This window comes from Trichosurus vulpecula, chromosome X (assembly GCF_011100635.1).
Source record: "Trichosurus vulpecula isolate mTriVul1 chromosome X, mTriVul1.pri, whole genome shotgun sequence".
Taxonomy (NCBI): Eukaryota; Metazoa; Chordata; class Mammalia; order Diprotodontia; family Phalangeridae; genus Trichosurus; species Trichosurus vulpecula.
This window is the reverse complement of record NC_050582.1, coordinates 45,007,619-45,023,168: the sequence shown is the minus strand read 5'-3', so window position 1 is coordinate 45,023,168 and position 15,550 is coordinate 45,007,619.

Genomic DNA, 15,550 nt, shown 5'->3' with positions numbered 1-15,550 from the left:
GTAGAAGAAATGAGATACTTGGCACTTCAGTGGGCTCCCAGCTCTGAATGCATCATGGTATCAGTGTGAATACATACAATCGAGTCTTTGGAACGGAGCAAAGAGGGCATCAAGTGTAATCTCTATTCAGTGTAGGAATCCCTTTTGCTGGGGTGAGGGGCTGGAGGAGGGCAGCATGTACTTGTTAGAGGACATCCAGACTGATCTCCCACCAGGAGCAGCAACACCTCTTATGGCATTAACTAGGGGATCATCTGGCCTCTATTTGGTTACTCCCTGGACCTGTCAACTGGTGAGGGATTTACCTGCACAGCACCCTTGATGAGTATGTGTCATCCCCACCACTTCTCCTTGGGTATCTCCAGCACCAGGAGGTTCACTACTTATGGGAGGGAGCCCATTTTAACTCCTCATCACAAGTTTTCAAGAGTATGAAATGCAGCTGGGCAGGCCAGGACAAGAGGTGCAGGCCTCTCAAGCCAAGGCACTGGAAGTGGCTCGTGAGATGAGCAGGGAGTCCTAGCCTCAGACTGGAGCTGCATCTATCCCTGCTACACTTATTACAGGCCTCTACAGTCGAACAATTCTAGAATGTTGCTAAATAAGTACAAATGTGGTTGTTTTAACTTAGTTATCTTAGTAGGAGTTTGGGGGCAAAGGAAGGTATCATTTTCTCTGGTCTGCTTCTATATATTTGGGTAGGGTCTGATTACTTCCCAGAATGAAAAATCTCCTAATTACACTTCTGGTGACATCCCTAATTGAACTTGCTCTTGTTCAGTCTTGTCCTGTGGGCCATAGTGGCCATGGGGTTTTCTTGACAAAGATATTTCCTTCTTCAGTGGATTAAGACAAACAGAGGTTAAGTGACTTGCTCAGGACCACACAGCTAGTAAGGGTCTGAAGCTGGATTTGAACTCAGGTTTTCCTGACTCCAGGCCCAGCACTCTACCCACTGAGCCACCTAGTTGCCTCCTATTGAACATGACACTGTTCTATAAAGGGAAGGAACAATGACACATATAGCCCACAGAGAATTATAATCTAAGATTGAGATACCGAGGCTTTGCTCGTTTTCTCTTTGGTGGCTATAATTTTGTTTCCCCTTTCTTTGTGAGTGTGAACATTTTGGTCCAACTCCTACCTGAGCAGCATCCTCAACCTGAGGCCATCCATGGCCAGAATCTATATTCATCTGGTTGAAGAGTTCTACTCAGGTGGGATTTCCTGGGGCAGGCCAGTTGTGGACAACTCAACTTGTTTAGAAGTTTGGGTTTACAATGAGTTGGAATCTGACTCTGCCACTTTTACCTATTTTTCCCAGTTCTGTCCTCTAGGGCCAAGTCATGCAGGACTAATCTCTTCTACAAGGCAGCCCAGCACATATTTGACCACAGCAATCATTTCTGTTCCACTTAAGACGGTTCCCTTTCTCTAGGCTAAACACCCCCAGCTCCTTCAACCAACCTAGCCTTGTCTGGCAGGGTTTCCAGTCTAGTTTAAGCTACACTTATAGGGTGGGTATCTTCTACCAGATTCCTGAAAATCTCCAGTAATGTGGGACCCACTAGTTCATTTTTAGACAGCTCTCATTGTATGCTACATTCCTTCTCCTCAGTAGGTGCTCCAGATTATGGGAATGTAGAAATTAGAACTGGAAAGGATTTGACAGATCACCTAGTGTATACCCTTCATTTAACAGGAGAAGAGACAATTTAGGGGTATGGGGAGAGATTGGGGGCAGACCTAGGACCAGAGGGGAGAAGATTTCAATTCAAGTGTAAGGGAAAAGTTCTTAACTACGACAGCAGTCCCAAATTGGGCTGTATCAGGAGGGGGTGGGCTCCCTGTCACCGGAGGACCTCTGGCAGAGGCAGAATGACAATTTGGACTGCTTCAGAGGGAATTCTTGCTCACTTATGTATTGGGCTAGATGTTCTTTGAAGTCCCTTCCAGTTCTGAGATACTAAGGTTCAGAATAGTGAAGTGACTTGGGATCATAGTAGGACTTAGAACTTGAAAGTACCTCAGGGGTAGAAATTGAGGCCTAGGGAGGATAAGTAACTTGCCCAAGATCACAGAGACAGGAAGCCTCAGTTGAGAGGAGTTGTACCCTTAGCCCTCTCCCTGCAGAGATCAATACATCACAGTCCCAGGGAGGTTAAAAAGGACATCAGAGGCAGTGGAGTTTGATGATTTTACAGGTAAAGAAACTGAGGCCCAGGAATGGAAAACAACCCATCATGATTATACAACTACTAATTGGGAAGATTTGAACTCGGGTGCTCTGACTCCAGCTCCAAAGATGCTGCAGCGCCACCAGGGCTGTAGATGATCCTGACCTTCCCCCTCTCTTCTCACCTCTTCCCTTCAGGCCATTTCCCATCACCCCTTTTTACTGGATCACTCCTATCACCGAAATGGTTATGGAGCCCAGGAGGCTATGGGTGGGGCCCAAGGCAGTTCAGAGTGGGATTAGAGGGGGCTGAGGTGCTGGGGATAGGGCTCCCTGGGTTTGGGGCAAGCCTTTGGACTAGGGCTGGGGACTCTCAGGATTTGGGTCAGAACAGTTGGGGTTTGGAACAGTGCTTTTGGGGTTTGGGGACCCCTCCGGCTTTGGGGCAGGCCCTCAAAGCTTGAGGCAAGGTCCTGGGGCCGGAGGCAGGGCCCTAGAGATGTGGGGTAGGGCCTTGGAGTTTGGGACTGGGCCTGGAGGAGAGCCCTCCAATTTGCGGGATCCCAGGGGCTTTAGGGCAGAGTCCTAGGGCCAGGGGCGGGACTCTAGGGGTTTCGAACAGTGCCTTTAGGGTCCTGGGGCCAGGGCCCTAGAAGTTTGGGGGGATTGTAGGTTTTGGGGCAGACCTTCAGGATTTGGGGGTGGATCCTCAGGTTGGGGAGCCTCAGGTTGGGCTTTGGGGCACAGCCTCAAGGTTTGAGGAGGGCCCTTGGGGTTTTGGGGTGGACCTTCAGGGTTTGGGGGCAGATCCTCGAATTGGGGGGGCCTCAGGTTGGGCTTAGGGGCAGAGCCTCGAGATTTGGGGTAGACCCTTCCGGGTTTAGGGCCGGCCTCTCAGGAGGCAGAGCCTCGAGTTTTGGGGAGGACCCCCCGGGTGTGGGGGCAGACCCTGCGGGGCTTGGAGGTGGACCCTCAGGGGGCGGAGCCTCAAGGTTGGTGGCACGCCCCCCCCTTTGGGGTCGGACCCTGTAATACCAATTAAGTTGGGTGTCTTTGATTGATTGAGCCTTACTAGGTGCTAAACCCCAGGCCCCAAACCCCTATTAGGTGCTAAGCCTATGTGGGTGTGAAGTGGTAACCAAGGTGGGGTTCCAGGTAGGGCCAATGAAGGTAGGTGCTAACTCCAGCCCCAAGAGTAAGAGCCTAAGTTCTGGTCGCTCAGATGAGGTTTGATGAGGTCTGAAACTGTATAAAAAGAGAGAACAGAGCTATTTGCTTAAGGCTCTCACTCCTGGAGGTGAGGGACTCTGGGTAGCCCCAGTAAGGGCCTTCTGGCCTAACTCAGATGTTGATGGGTCTCTTGGTAACTATGACTTGTATTTGGTCTGTTTATAAATGTATGTTTGTAATTTGTTTGTATTTACTCTGAAGTTCAGGGTGCTGGCTTTTTCCCCTGAACTAAGTGAATGATATTTGTATGTTGGATTAAATTGAGATTGCTAACTCCTTAACTTTGCTTTCTCTAGTAAAACAGATCAAAAGAACCCGGGCTTGCAGCTTGCAGCGTTCTGTGAGCTGGTTGTTGTTGGTTTTACACCCCCCACAGCAGCTGCTAGCCGGACTGTTCAAACAGACCCTTTGGGATTTGGGGGCGGCTTCTGAGGAGGCAGAGCCTCAAGATTGGGGGCGCTGAGGGGCTTGGGGGTGGAACTTTTGGGGTTTGGGGGCGGAACTTTTGGGGTTTGGGGAGGGCCCTCGGGGTTTGGGGGCAGTCCCTTGAGGTTTGGGGGTGGCCCCTCAGGGAGCGGAGCCTCAAGGTTGGTGGGGCCTTCGGGGTTTGGGGGCGGACCCTTCGATGTTTGGGGCAGACCCTTCGGGGTTTGGGGGAGGCCTCTCAAGAGGCAGAGCCTCAAGGTTGGGGGGCCCCCCACGCGGGATTTGGGGGTGGACCCTTAGGGGGCGGGGCCTCAAGGTTGGTGGGGCCCATGGGGTTTGGGGGCAGACCCTTCGGGGTTTGGGGGAGGCCTCTCAGGAGGCAGAGTCTGAAGGTTGGGGCGCTGCGGGGTTTGGGGGCGGACCCTTTGGGGTTTGGGGAGGACCTTCTGGGGGCGGAGCCTCAGGGTTGTGGCGGGGCCCGGGGTTTGGGGAGGACCTTCGGGGGGCGGAGCCTCAAGGTTGGTGGGGGCCAATGGGGTTGGGGGCGGACCCTTCGATGTTTGGGGCAGACCCTTCGGGGTTTGGGGGAGGCCTCTCAGGAGGCAGAGTCTGAAGGTTGGGGCCCATGGGGTTTGGGGGCGGACCCTTCAATGTTTGGGGCAGACCCTTCGGGGTTTGGGGGAGGCCTCTCAGGAGGCAGAGTCTGAAGGTTGGGGCGCTGCGGGGTTTGGGGGTGGACCGTTTGGGGGCGGACCCTGGGGGGGGGAGCCTTAAGGTTGGTGGGGCCCACGGGGTTTGGGGGCGGACCCTTCGATGTTTGGGGCGGACCCTTTGGGGTTTGGGGGAGGCCTCTCAGGAGGCAGAGCCTCAAGATTGGGGGGCCCCACCGCGGGGTTTGGGGGGGGACCCTTTGGGGTTTGGGGAGGACCTTCTGGGGGCGGAGCCTCAGGGTTGTGGCGGGGCCCGGGGTTTGGGGAGGACCTTCGGGGGGCGGAGCCTCAAGGTTGGTGGGGGCCAATGGGGTTTGGGGGCGGACCCTTCGATGTTTGGGGCGGACTCTTTGGGGTTTGGGGGAGGCCTCTCAGGAGGCAGAGCCTCAAGATTGGGGGGCCCCCCCGCGGGGTTTGGGGGGGGACCCTTTGGGGTTTGGGGAGGACCTTCTGGGGGCGGAGCCTCAGGGTTGTGGCGGGGCCCGGGGTTTGGGGAGGACCTTCGGGGGCGGAGCCTCAAGGTTGGTGGGGGCCAATGGGGTTTGGGGGCGGACCCTTCGATGTTTGGGGCAGACCCTTCGGGGTTTGGGGGAGGCCTCTCAGGAGGCAGAGTCTGAAGGTTGGGGCCCATGGGGTTTGGGGGCGGACCCTTCAATGTTTGGGGCAGACCCTTCGGGGTTTGGGGGAGGCCTCTCAGGAGGCAGAGTCTGAAGGTTGGGGCGCTGCGGGGTTTGGGGGTGGACCGTTTGGGGGCGGACCCTGGGGGGGGGAGCCTTAAGGTTGGTGGGGCCCACGGGGTTTGGGGGCGGACCCTTCGATGTTTGGGGCGGACCCTTTGGGGTTTGGGGGAGGCCTCTCAGGAGGCAGAGCCTCAAGATTGGGGGGCCCCACCGCGGGGTTTGGGGGGGGACCCTTTGGGGTTTGGGGAGGACCTTCTGGGGGCGGAGCCTCAGGGTTGTGGCGGGGCCCGGGGTTTGGGGAGGACCTTCGGGGGGCGGAGCCTCAAGGTTGGTGGGGGCCAATGGGGTTGGGGGCGGACCCTTCGATGTTTGGGGCGGACTCTTTGGGGTTTGGGGGAGGCCTCTCAGGAGGCAGAGCCTCAAGATTGGGGGGCCCCACCGCGGGGTTTGGGGGGGGACCCTTTGGGGTTTGGGGAGGACCTTCAGGGGGCGGAGCCTCAGGATTGTGGCGGGGCCCGGGGTTGGGGAGGACCTTCGGGGGGCGGAGCCTCAGGGTTGGGGGGGGCCCGGGGTTTGGGGAGGACCTTCGGGGTTTGGGGTCGGACCCTCAGGTTGGGCTTTGGGGCGGAGCCTCACCTCGCCGCACTGCTCGCTGTCCGCCAAGTGGCTGGCGGCTGTCTTGGTGGCGGCGGCATTGGCAGCCTTGGCACAGGCTTTCAGATAAAACTCCATGGCTCCCTAGGGCGGGACCTGGGGCGGGACCTGGGGCGGGCAAAATGTCTCCGCCTCTGTCTCCGCCCCTGCCTCCGCCCCCGCCTCCGTCGCTGCCTTTTCTGCCACTCCCCGGACTTCTTCTGCCTCCTCCTCCTTCCTCCCTCCTCCCTGGCGCCGGGGTTCACTCCCTCTTCCCGCCGCACTCTCCCGACCGTCCTCCCCGTCCGACCCCAACCAGACTTTGAAGCCCACTCGCTGCCTTGACAACTATTCTTCTAGTGGGCGCCAGTTCCACGCAAGCGTTGCCTAGCAGCGGGCACGCGGCCCCGCCCCTCACGTTCAATGGGGAGCGTCTACGTGCCGAGTGGGGGCGGGGCGCGTACTGCGTATGTGCGTGCGTACGTGCGTACGGGTGTTGGGCGGGGGTGTTAAAGGGAAAGGTGGTCAGGTGAAGAAGGTGGGGGCGGGGCGCGGAACTTTAGGGTTGACACCAGTGTAGGTGTCAGGAATTGGGAGGGGGTCTCTTAGGGATCTAGTGCAAAACCTCACGGGCTTGTTCTAAGTAAGCCCCCTTCTGAAAAATATAAAACCAAAATAATCTACTGTCTGGGGGGCTGACCAGTTTCTCTTATTTCCCAAAGGGCCAGAAGGTTTGGATGGGGAAAAAGACACTCCCCCCCCAAACTAACCACTCCTCGTCTCCCCGATCCTAAGCGTGTACACACGTTTAGACCAGAAATCGAGGGAAAGAGCGGGGCACTGGGATGCTGGAAGGGGTTCACAGGCTCCTGTATCTAGGACTGCAAGAGAGGCTGCCCTCTGGCTCAACCCTCTCATTGGAGAGAAAAAAAGGTAAAGGGCCAGGAAAGGAGGGCTTGGTAGGGTTTGGGCACTTTGGTGTTTTTTCAAGGAACTTCGTTCAGCTTGGCTGTTTTAGTTTGCATCTTTTGTGTTGATAAGCATTTATTTATAAAATAGCCCTAACTTCCAAATGAGTGTCTGGTACTGTACTCCAAAGCCATCATGCTGTTTAAGAAAGTTATTTATTCCTAGCTGTGTGACCCTGGGCAAGTCACTTTACCCTGTTTGTCTCAGTTTCCTCCTCTGTAAAATGAGCTAGAGAAGAAAATGGCAAACCAGGAGCTCTGAAGAAAACCCCAAATGATGTCAGGAAGCGTAGGACACAACTGAAAAACGACTCCTGGGTATCCCAAAGCACCAGAAATCCTTACCGTAGATAGTTTATTATCCTATCCTGTCCTAGCTGCCAGCACTCCAGCAACTCAACATGGTGTGGAGGTGAGCCTGAGATCTCTAAGGGATCCTAGTATAGCCCAAGATCTTATAGGTCCTACCTAGCTAGAGTGGCCTACTGATGAGCTGTATATTTGTCATCTAAGGACCAGCCCAACCAAGTTTGGCATTCACTAGATTGGCCACAGCTTGATGAATTTCTCAGCTCAGACACTCTCAAAGACCATCTTCCAAGACCTAGAGGTACTGAGCTCTGTACCTGAGCTGATGAAGCCGACAGATGGTTCAAACATTGAAGTATCTTAGAAGGCCAACATTCAAAGAGACAAGTTTGATGGAAACTTTCAGAGCTGAGCTGATTTTTTTTACCCACATTTTCTTGCAAAGATGAAATCCTGCAGAAGAAATTATTGTAGAGGGTAACTTTGAACTTTCCTTTAGTCTTAGAGGCTTTGAGAATGCTTCTAAGGTAAGTATTGATTTTACCTGGCAGGCTACATACCTAGGTATCTATCAAAGCTAATTTGAAATATTGCCATGTGATGGCTCTGTTGGTCCATTGTGAGCCTCATACTAATAGGATTTTAGTGGTTACAAAATGTCGAGGTAATCGTAAGTGATTTTGGAAGCCCCCCATTTGGTTGTTCTAGTCAGAAAAACCACTGATAAAATACCTGAAACCAACATTGGCACCCTTCTGTGAGAGGATTACACTCATTTGGAATGTTGAGCCCATCTAGTGAAGAAATACTGACAGTCACTTCTAGAATTTTAATATAAAAAAATGAAGTCTTCAAGATCACTTCATTCTAAGCATGTCCAAGAAATCTATCCTTGGCCTGTGCTGTTCAACATTTTAATCAATAATTTAGAAGAGAGACAGGCGGCAAACTTAGCAAAAGTGCAGATGCCAGGAGTCTAGGAAGGATAACTAAGATGTCTGATGACAGAATGTTGAGCCAAAAAGATCTTAATAGGCTGTGATCATCCTGCTCTATCTACCCTGTCCTGGTTAGACCAATCTGGAGTATTGTGTTCAGTCTGGGCACCACATGCTAGGCAAGATACTGACTAGCTGAACTGCAGCCAGAAGTGAGTGACCAGGATGGTTAGAAGGCTGGAAACTATTCCATATGGGAATTCCTAAATTTTTGGAGGCCTACTTTTTTAATTGATAATTTTTTTCTTTTTTTTTATCTTATTGAATTTTTAGTATTTTATTTTTCCCCAATTACATGGAAAAACAATTTTTAACATTTGTTTTTAAAACTCTTCCTTCCTCACCCCCCTCATTGAGAAGGTGAGCAAATCAATATAGGTTATACAGGTGTAGTCATGCAAAACACATTTCCATATTGGTTATGTTGTGAAAAAAAACATAAACAAAAAACAAACCCTCAAGAAAAATAAAATAAAAAACCCTATCCTTCAATCTGTATTCCGATACCATCAGTTCTTTGTCTGGGGATGGCTAGCATTTTTCATCATAACTCCTTCAGAGTTGTCTTGGATCATTGTATTGCTGAAAATAGCTAAGTCATTCACAGCTGATCATCCTACAGTATTGCTGTTTCTTTGTACACAGTACATTTCACTTTGCATCAGTTCATGGAAGTCTTTCCAGGTTTTTCTGAGAGCATCCTGTTCATCGTTTCTTATAGAACAATAGCATTCTATCACAATCACAGAACCCAAACAAATTGTGTTTTGTGATTGTAATTGATAAATTTTGTCTCCACACAGCATGCTAACACAAACAAACTTACACTTATTTCCCCAAGGCACAATCTTGAAAACAAGCCTAATATCTTTAAAAAAAAAGTACAAGCAGCCCCATAGTTCAGCCTTTTTCAATGTGTTCATCAATTGTACTGACTTTTTTTTCCTTTCTAAAAAATATTGTTGGTCATATTGGATGTGTCTATGAGAGGGAGAAGAAAAGAGATACATGGGATAACTATGATGAAACAGAAAATATAAATAAAAACGTATTTTAAAAATTAAAATGGAAAAAAAAATAAATGCATCCCTACACTTAAAAATAGTTTATCATTTCTTAAAAGAAAGGGAGTGTACTTTACCTTTAATAATCTGGTACCAACATTAGCAATCATTTTTTATCTGAATTCTGTTGCCATTTAAAGTTGTCACACACATATATAATATTATATGTATATATATAGGCATATTTCTTAGAATTCTTTCTGTTGTTGTTCAGTCATTTCAGTCTTGTCCAACTCTTTGTAACCCCTTTTGGGATTTTCTTGGCAGAGATACTGGAGTGGTTTGCCATTTCCTTCTCCACCTCATTTTGCAGATGAGGAAACTGAGGCAAACACAGTTAAGTGACTTGTCCAGGGTCATACAGCAAGTAAGTGGTTGAGACCAGATTTGAACTCAGGAAGATGAGTCTTCCTGACTCTTGGACCAGCACTCTATCCACTGCTGTGCCACCTAGCTGCCCTATGCTAGTTTCTTTGTGCTAAATAATGTTCTATGACATTCAACTATCATGATAGGTTCAGCCATTCTTCAATTGTTGGGTATATAGATTGTTCCTAACTTTTGGATATTATAAAAAGAGTTGCTATCAATGTTTTTGTACAGATAGGTATTTTCTGTCAATAAGTCCTTGGGATATAAATATAATAGTGATATCACTTCATTGGGAATGAACAATTTATTACTTTTCTTGAATGATTACAAATTATTTTCCAAAACGGTTGGACCAGTTTCTAGCTCTAGCAGCTAGATCTGTCTCTCTTCAACTTCTACCCTTTACTCCTATTTCAAGCCTCTGGGGTCAGGCAAAACAAGGGCAATCCCTCTTCAAATACTTGACCAGAGATATCATGCTCCCTCTCAAGTCTTTTGTTCTCCAAGCTAAATATCCTTAGACTTTGATACAGTTGCAATGGTCTCCATGCTGTTCCTCACACACAATTCTCCATCTCCCTCCCTCCCTTCACTGGCTGTCACCCATAACTGGAATGTCTCCCTCTTCACCTCCCAATCCTAGCTTCCTTCAAGACTCAGCTCTGGAGGAGGCCTTTCCCAGGCCTGTCCTTACCCCCTTCCCAATCTCTTACCTCTGAGATTCTCTTACGTTCTCTCTGTCTCTCTCTCTCTCTCTCTCTCTCTGTCTCTCTCTCCCCCCCTCCCCCCCTACACATACATTTACACACATATATACACATACATATATTTTGCATATTGTTTCTTCCATTAGAATGTGAGATCCTTTTGAGCAGGGACTGTGTTTTCTTTTATCCCTAGTACTTAGCATAGTGCCTCAGAATTCAAGTGACTTGATCAAGGTGATACAGATGGTAAGGGGCAGAAATGGCATTAAAGTCCTGCTCCTCTGATTCTAAATTCATGGTTCTTTCATCTGTACCAATTGGCCCTTCCCTCATACTTTTGAAAAAAAGATGTGTATATTTGTATGGTGTAAAAAATATTGCATTGATAGAGTCACTAGGGGGCACTGTGTTGCAATAAATGAATTATTTTGCTTTTTTTTTTTTTAAGATCCTTTACTTAAAATCAAATCCAATACAAATGTTTTTGCATGTTCTAAAAAAGAAAAAAAAAAGCTCTTACTAGCTAATTAATTTTTATCTATCTTCAAAATACCAGGATGGTATCATTTTTCATCTTTTATTTCTCTGCTATATGACTGCTTTCACTGCTAATAACAATGATGAGGAATCTAATTCAGTTTCATTCCAGCTCTAACATATACTCCTTGTTCGACCTTGGGCAAATCACTTAGCCTCCTGCCCTGGGCCTCAGTTTCTTCATCTGTAAAATGAGGAGGCTGGACTAGATGACCTCTGACATCCCTCCCTTGTTCTTTTTTGAAGTGTCTGCTTTTTTCAGTGTCTACTAAGTGCCAGGCATTGTGCTAGGTATTGGGGATACAAACAGAAAAGCAACACAGACCTTACTTTGAAGGAGCTTACACTCTATTAGGGCAAGGGGGCTTAATCTTGGGTCCATGGATCCCCAAAGGGTCTGTGGATAGATTTCAGAAGATCCAGGAATCTTCTTTTTAGGATTATGCTAATTACATTTTAATATAGTTGGTTTCCTTTGTAATCCTATGGATTGTATTCAATGTATCTGAAGACATGACATGGAGGAGGGGTCCAGTAGGCTTCCCCAGACTATCTGAGGCGTTCAGGACACACAAAAGATTAAGAACTCTCTGCACTAAGTTGATGCAGCATGTTTATAGTTATGTAAATATAGTTCAGTCATTTTCAGTAGCATCCAACTCTTCAAGACCCCATTTGGGGTTTTTCTTGGGAGAGATACTGGAGTGGTTTGCCATTTCCTTCTCCAGCTCATTTTACAGATGAGGAAACTGAGGCAAACAGGGTGAAGTGACTTGCCCAGGGTCACACAGCTAGTAAGTGTCTAAGGTCAGATATGAACTCTGGAAGAGGAGTCTTCCTGACTTCAGGCCCAGTGCTCTGTGCACTGTACCACCTACCTACCCCAAAAGATCTTTGTTGACCCCATTTGGGGTTTTCTTGGCAGAGACACTGGGGTGATTTGCTGTTTTCTTCTCTAGCTTATTTTATAGCTGAGGAAACTGAGGCAAATAGAGTTAAGTGACTTGCATAGGGCCAAACAGCTAGTAAGTGTCTGAGGTTGGATTTGAACTCAGATCTTCCTGATTCTAGGCCCGGCACTCTATCTACTACACTACCTACCCACCCCAAATATAGGCTACATACAAAAATAGTGAGAGTGAGGGATAGGGGCTCATGAGTAATTGGGAGAAATGGGCAAAGGAATCTTGTGGTTCTTAAGCTCTGGGACAGCTGGTAAAAAAATAGGCCTGGAGATCCATGGAGTAAAAAAGGAATGGAAGATAGAGTTGATTAGGGACTCAGAGGGATGGGCCACCATGGATGGCTATGAGGGAGCAGCAAGGGGTGGCTTTCCAACTCTCAGCTCAATCTTCTAATGAGGCCATTGGGGCAATGTTCTGCCTCCACACCAGACAAAGAGATCCTTGAGCACTGGCCAGAGGGAGTGGAAAGCCATGGGCATCCTCAGAGGAGGCAAGACGGGGGCAGACACAAAGACCCTAGTGGTGGAGAGAGACGCTTAGGGCTCTTAGAAGATCAACAAGGGGGACATACAGAGAGGTCTGAGGGAAGAGGCAATGGGGGTCTTGGGGAGTCATCGGGGGGATACAGAGAAACTAGGGGGGGCTGTTGAGGTCTAGGGAGTAAGGGGGCATACAGAGACACCCAGTCAGGGAGAACCTGTGGGAGTCTTGATGAGTTAGGAAGAGAGAGACCCAGAGAGTCACAATGAAAGGAGGCTGCAGGTATCTTGGAAGTCAGCAGAGGGAAGACCCTTGGGCAAAGGAAGGCTGTGGGGGGTACTGGGGAGTCATCAGAGAAGACACAAACACGGAGACTCCATGAAAAGGGAGAGGATGTGGGGTTGTAGGTACTCAGCAAGGGCTAGATAAGGAGACTTCTTGGGGGAGGGTTGTGAGGTTCCTGGGGAGTCAAGAGGAGGCAGTTACAGAGACCCATGAACAGGGAGAGGATAGGAGCAGGTCATGGGGCTTTAGCAGGGAGGTGGATACAGACTCACAGGGGAAGGCTGTGGGATGCTTTGAGAGTAAGGAAGGGGAAGACATAGAGACCCCTGAACAGAGGGAGGAGATGGGAGTCATAGGTGCTTAGCAGGGGGTAGATACAGACAGTCCCTGGGAGGAGATCGTGGGGTTCTCGGGGAGTTAGAAGGGGGAGTTACAGAGACCCCTAAATGGGGAGACACCTTGGGGAGAGGTTGTAGGGGCTTTGCAGATTCAGGAAGGGTGTGTTACAGAGAGGGAGGTCATAGACGCTCAGCAGGGATTAGATACAGACCTCCATAGGGGAGGTCGTGGGGTTCTTTGGGAGTCAGGAGGGAAGTTACAGGGACCTCTGAAAAAGGAAATTTTATGGGGTAGTAGGTACTCAGTGGGGGGTGGGGGTAGATGCATAAGTTCGTGGAGGTAGGTTTTTGGATGGCATGACTCCCCAGTCAGGAGGGAGAAGTTACTGAGACTCCTGAACAAGAGGAGGCTATCTGGGTAGCAGGCTCTCAGTGATGTGGGAGAGTGGGCATTGTGGGCTCCTTGGGATGTGAAGAGGGGGGAGACACTGGGACCACTGAACACTGGGAGGCTATGGGGTTCCTGGTTGTTTAGTAGGGGGTAGATACAGAGATGCCTTGGGGAGAGATTGTGGGGTTGTTGGGGAGTCAAAAGGAGCATGTTATTGAGACCCGTGAAAAGGGGGATGACTTGGGGGGTCAAAATTGCTCATCAAGGGGGCAGATACTTGGCCTCCTGGGGTGAGATTTTTGGAGGTCTTGGGAATTCAGGAGGGGGAAGTTAGAGACCCCAGAACAGAAGAAAGATGTGGAGGTCATAGATGCTCAACAGGGAGTTGATACCAAGATTCTTTGGGGAGGTTTTGGGGGGTTTGGGGAGTCAGGAGGGGGAAGATAGAGACCCCTAAAAGGAATGATATGGTGGGGTCTTATGGGGGCTAATTAAGAGGTAGACACAGAGACTCCTGGAGGGAGGTTTTTAGGGTTCTTGGGGGTCAAATGGAGGGATTTGCAGAGACCCTTGAACAAAGAGAGGGTATGAGGGTCGTATTTATTCAGCAGGTGGTAGATACTGAGACTCCTGGGGGATGTTGTGGTATTCTTAGGGAGTCAGGAAGGAGGAGTTATAGAGACCCCTGACTAGAAAATATAGGTGCTTTTGGTGCTCAGGAGGGGATTGATTTGCAGACTTGTTGAGGGCAAGTCGTGGGGTTCTTGAGGAGTCATGAGGGGGTTGTTAAGACATGAGCAAGGAGAGAACATGGAGTTTGTATATTCTCAACAGGTAGTAGATATAGAGACTCTTGGGGGAGACTCTTTGGGGAGTTTGTGGGGTCCTTGGACCACTGGGGTAGAGTCATGGTGATGCCTGAACAGTGGAATAGTATGGGGTATCATGGAGTCTCAGAAAGGAGGAGTTATAGAGGCTCCTGGGGGAAGTGATTTCTAGTCAGAAGGAGGGAATTAGCAGAGAACTTGAACAGGGAGAAGAGATGGCAGTCATAGGTGCTCAGCAGGGTGTAGAGACAGTGATTCCTTGGGGAGAGGTTGGAGGTTCTTGTATCGTCAGGAGAGGTGAAAAGGGGAAAGGACATAAAGGGGGTCAGAGTTAGCTCATCAGGGGCACTGATACTTTGTCTCCTGGGGTGAGGTTTGGGGAGATCCTGAGAATTCAGGAGGAAGCCTTACAGACACCCCCAAAATGAGTGGTGATATGGGGGTCATGAGTACTCAGTAGAGAGCTGATAAAAACTCCTTGGTTGCAGGTTGTAGGTTTTATAGCAAGAGTGGGTGGAGTATGGGTGATACAAGCGCCTCAGCAGGGGGCATATACCAATATTCCTTGGGGGAGGCTTTGAGGGGCTTTAGGGAGTCAGGAGCGGGGAGATACAGAGACTCCTTGGCAGGAGGTTGTGGGATTTTGGAGAAGTCAGGAGGGGGGAAAGCAGAGACCTCTGAAGAGGGGGACGATATGGGGCTCATACGTGCTTAGCAGTGGGCAGATATAGAAACTGTAAAACTGTGCATACTCTTTGACCCACCTATAGCACTACTAGGTCTGTACTCCAAAGAGATCAAAGAAAAAAGAAAAGGAACCATATGTATGAAAAGATTTATAGCAGCTCTTTTTTGTGGTGGCAGAGAATTAGAAACTGAACGGATGTCCATCAATTGGGGAATGGCTGAACAAGTTGTGATATATGATTGTGGTGGATTACTATTGTGGTATAAGAAATCATGAACAGGATGCTCTCAGGAAAACCTGGAAATACTTCCATGAACTGATGTGAGTGAGCGAGGGGAGCAGAACCAGGAGGGCATTGAACACAGTCATGGCAATGTTGTAATAATAATGAACTGTGAAAGTCTTTGCTACTCTAATCAAGTCAATGATCCACCACAATTCCAAAGGACTCGTGATAAAAAATGCTATCCCCCTCCAGAGAGAGAATGGATGGAATGCAGACTGAAGCATTTTTTTTAAACTTTTTTTTCTTTCTTCCTCCCAGCTCTGCAACATAGTGAATGTAGAAGTATGTTTTATATGACTTCACATGTATAATGGGTATCCTGTTTCTTGCCTTCTCAATGTGTGGGGGAAGGGGTGGAGGGAGGAAGAGAATTTGGAATTCAAAAGTAAAAAAGTTAAGCAAAAAAAGGTGAGAGGAGTTACAGAGACCCCTTAACACGGGGAGGATTTGGGGATCATAGGGGCTCCACAGTGGGGTCAG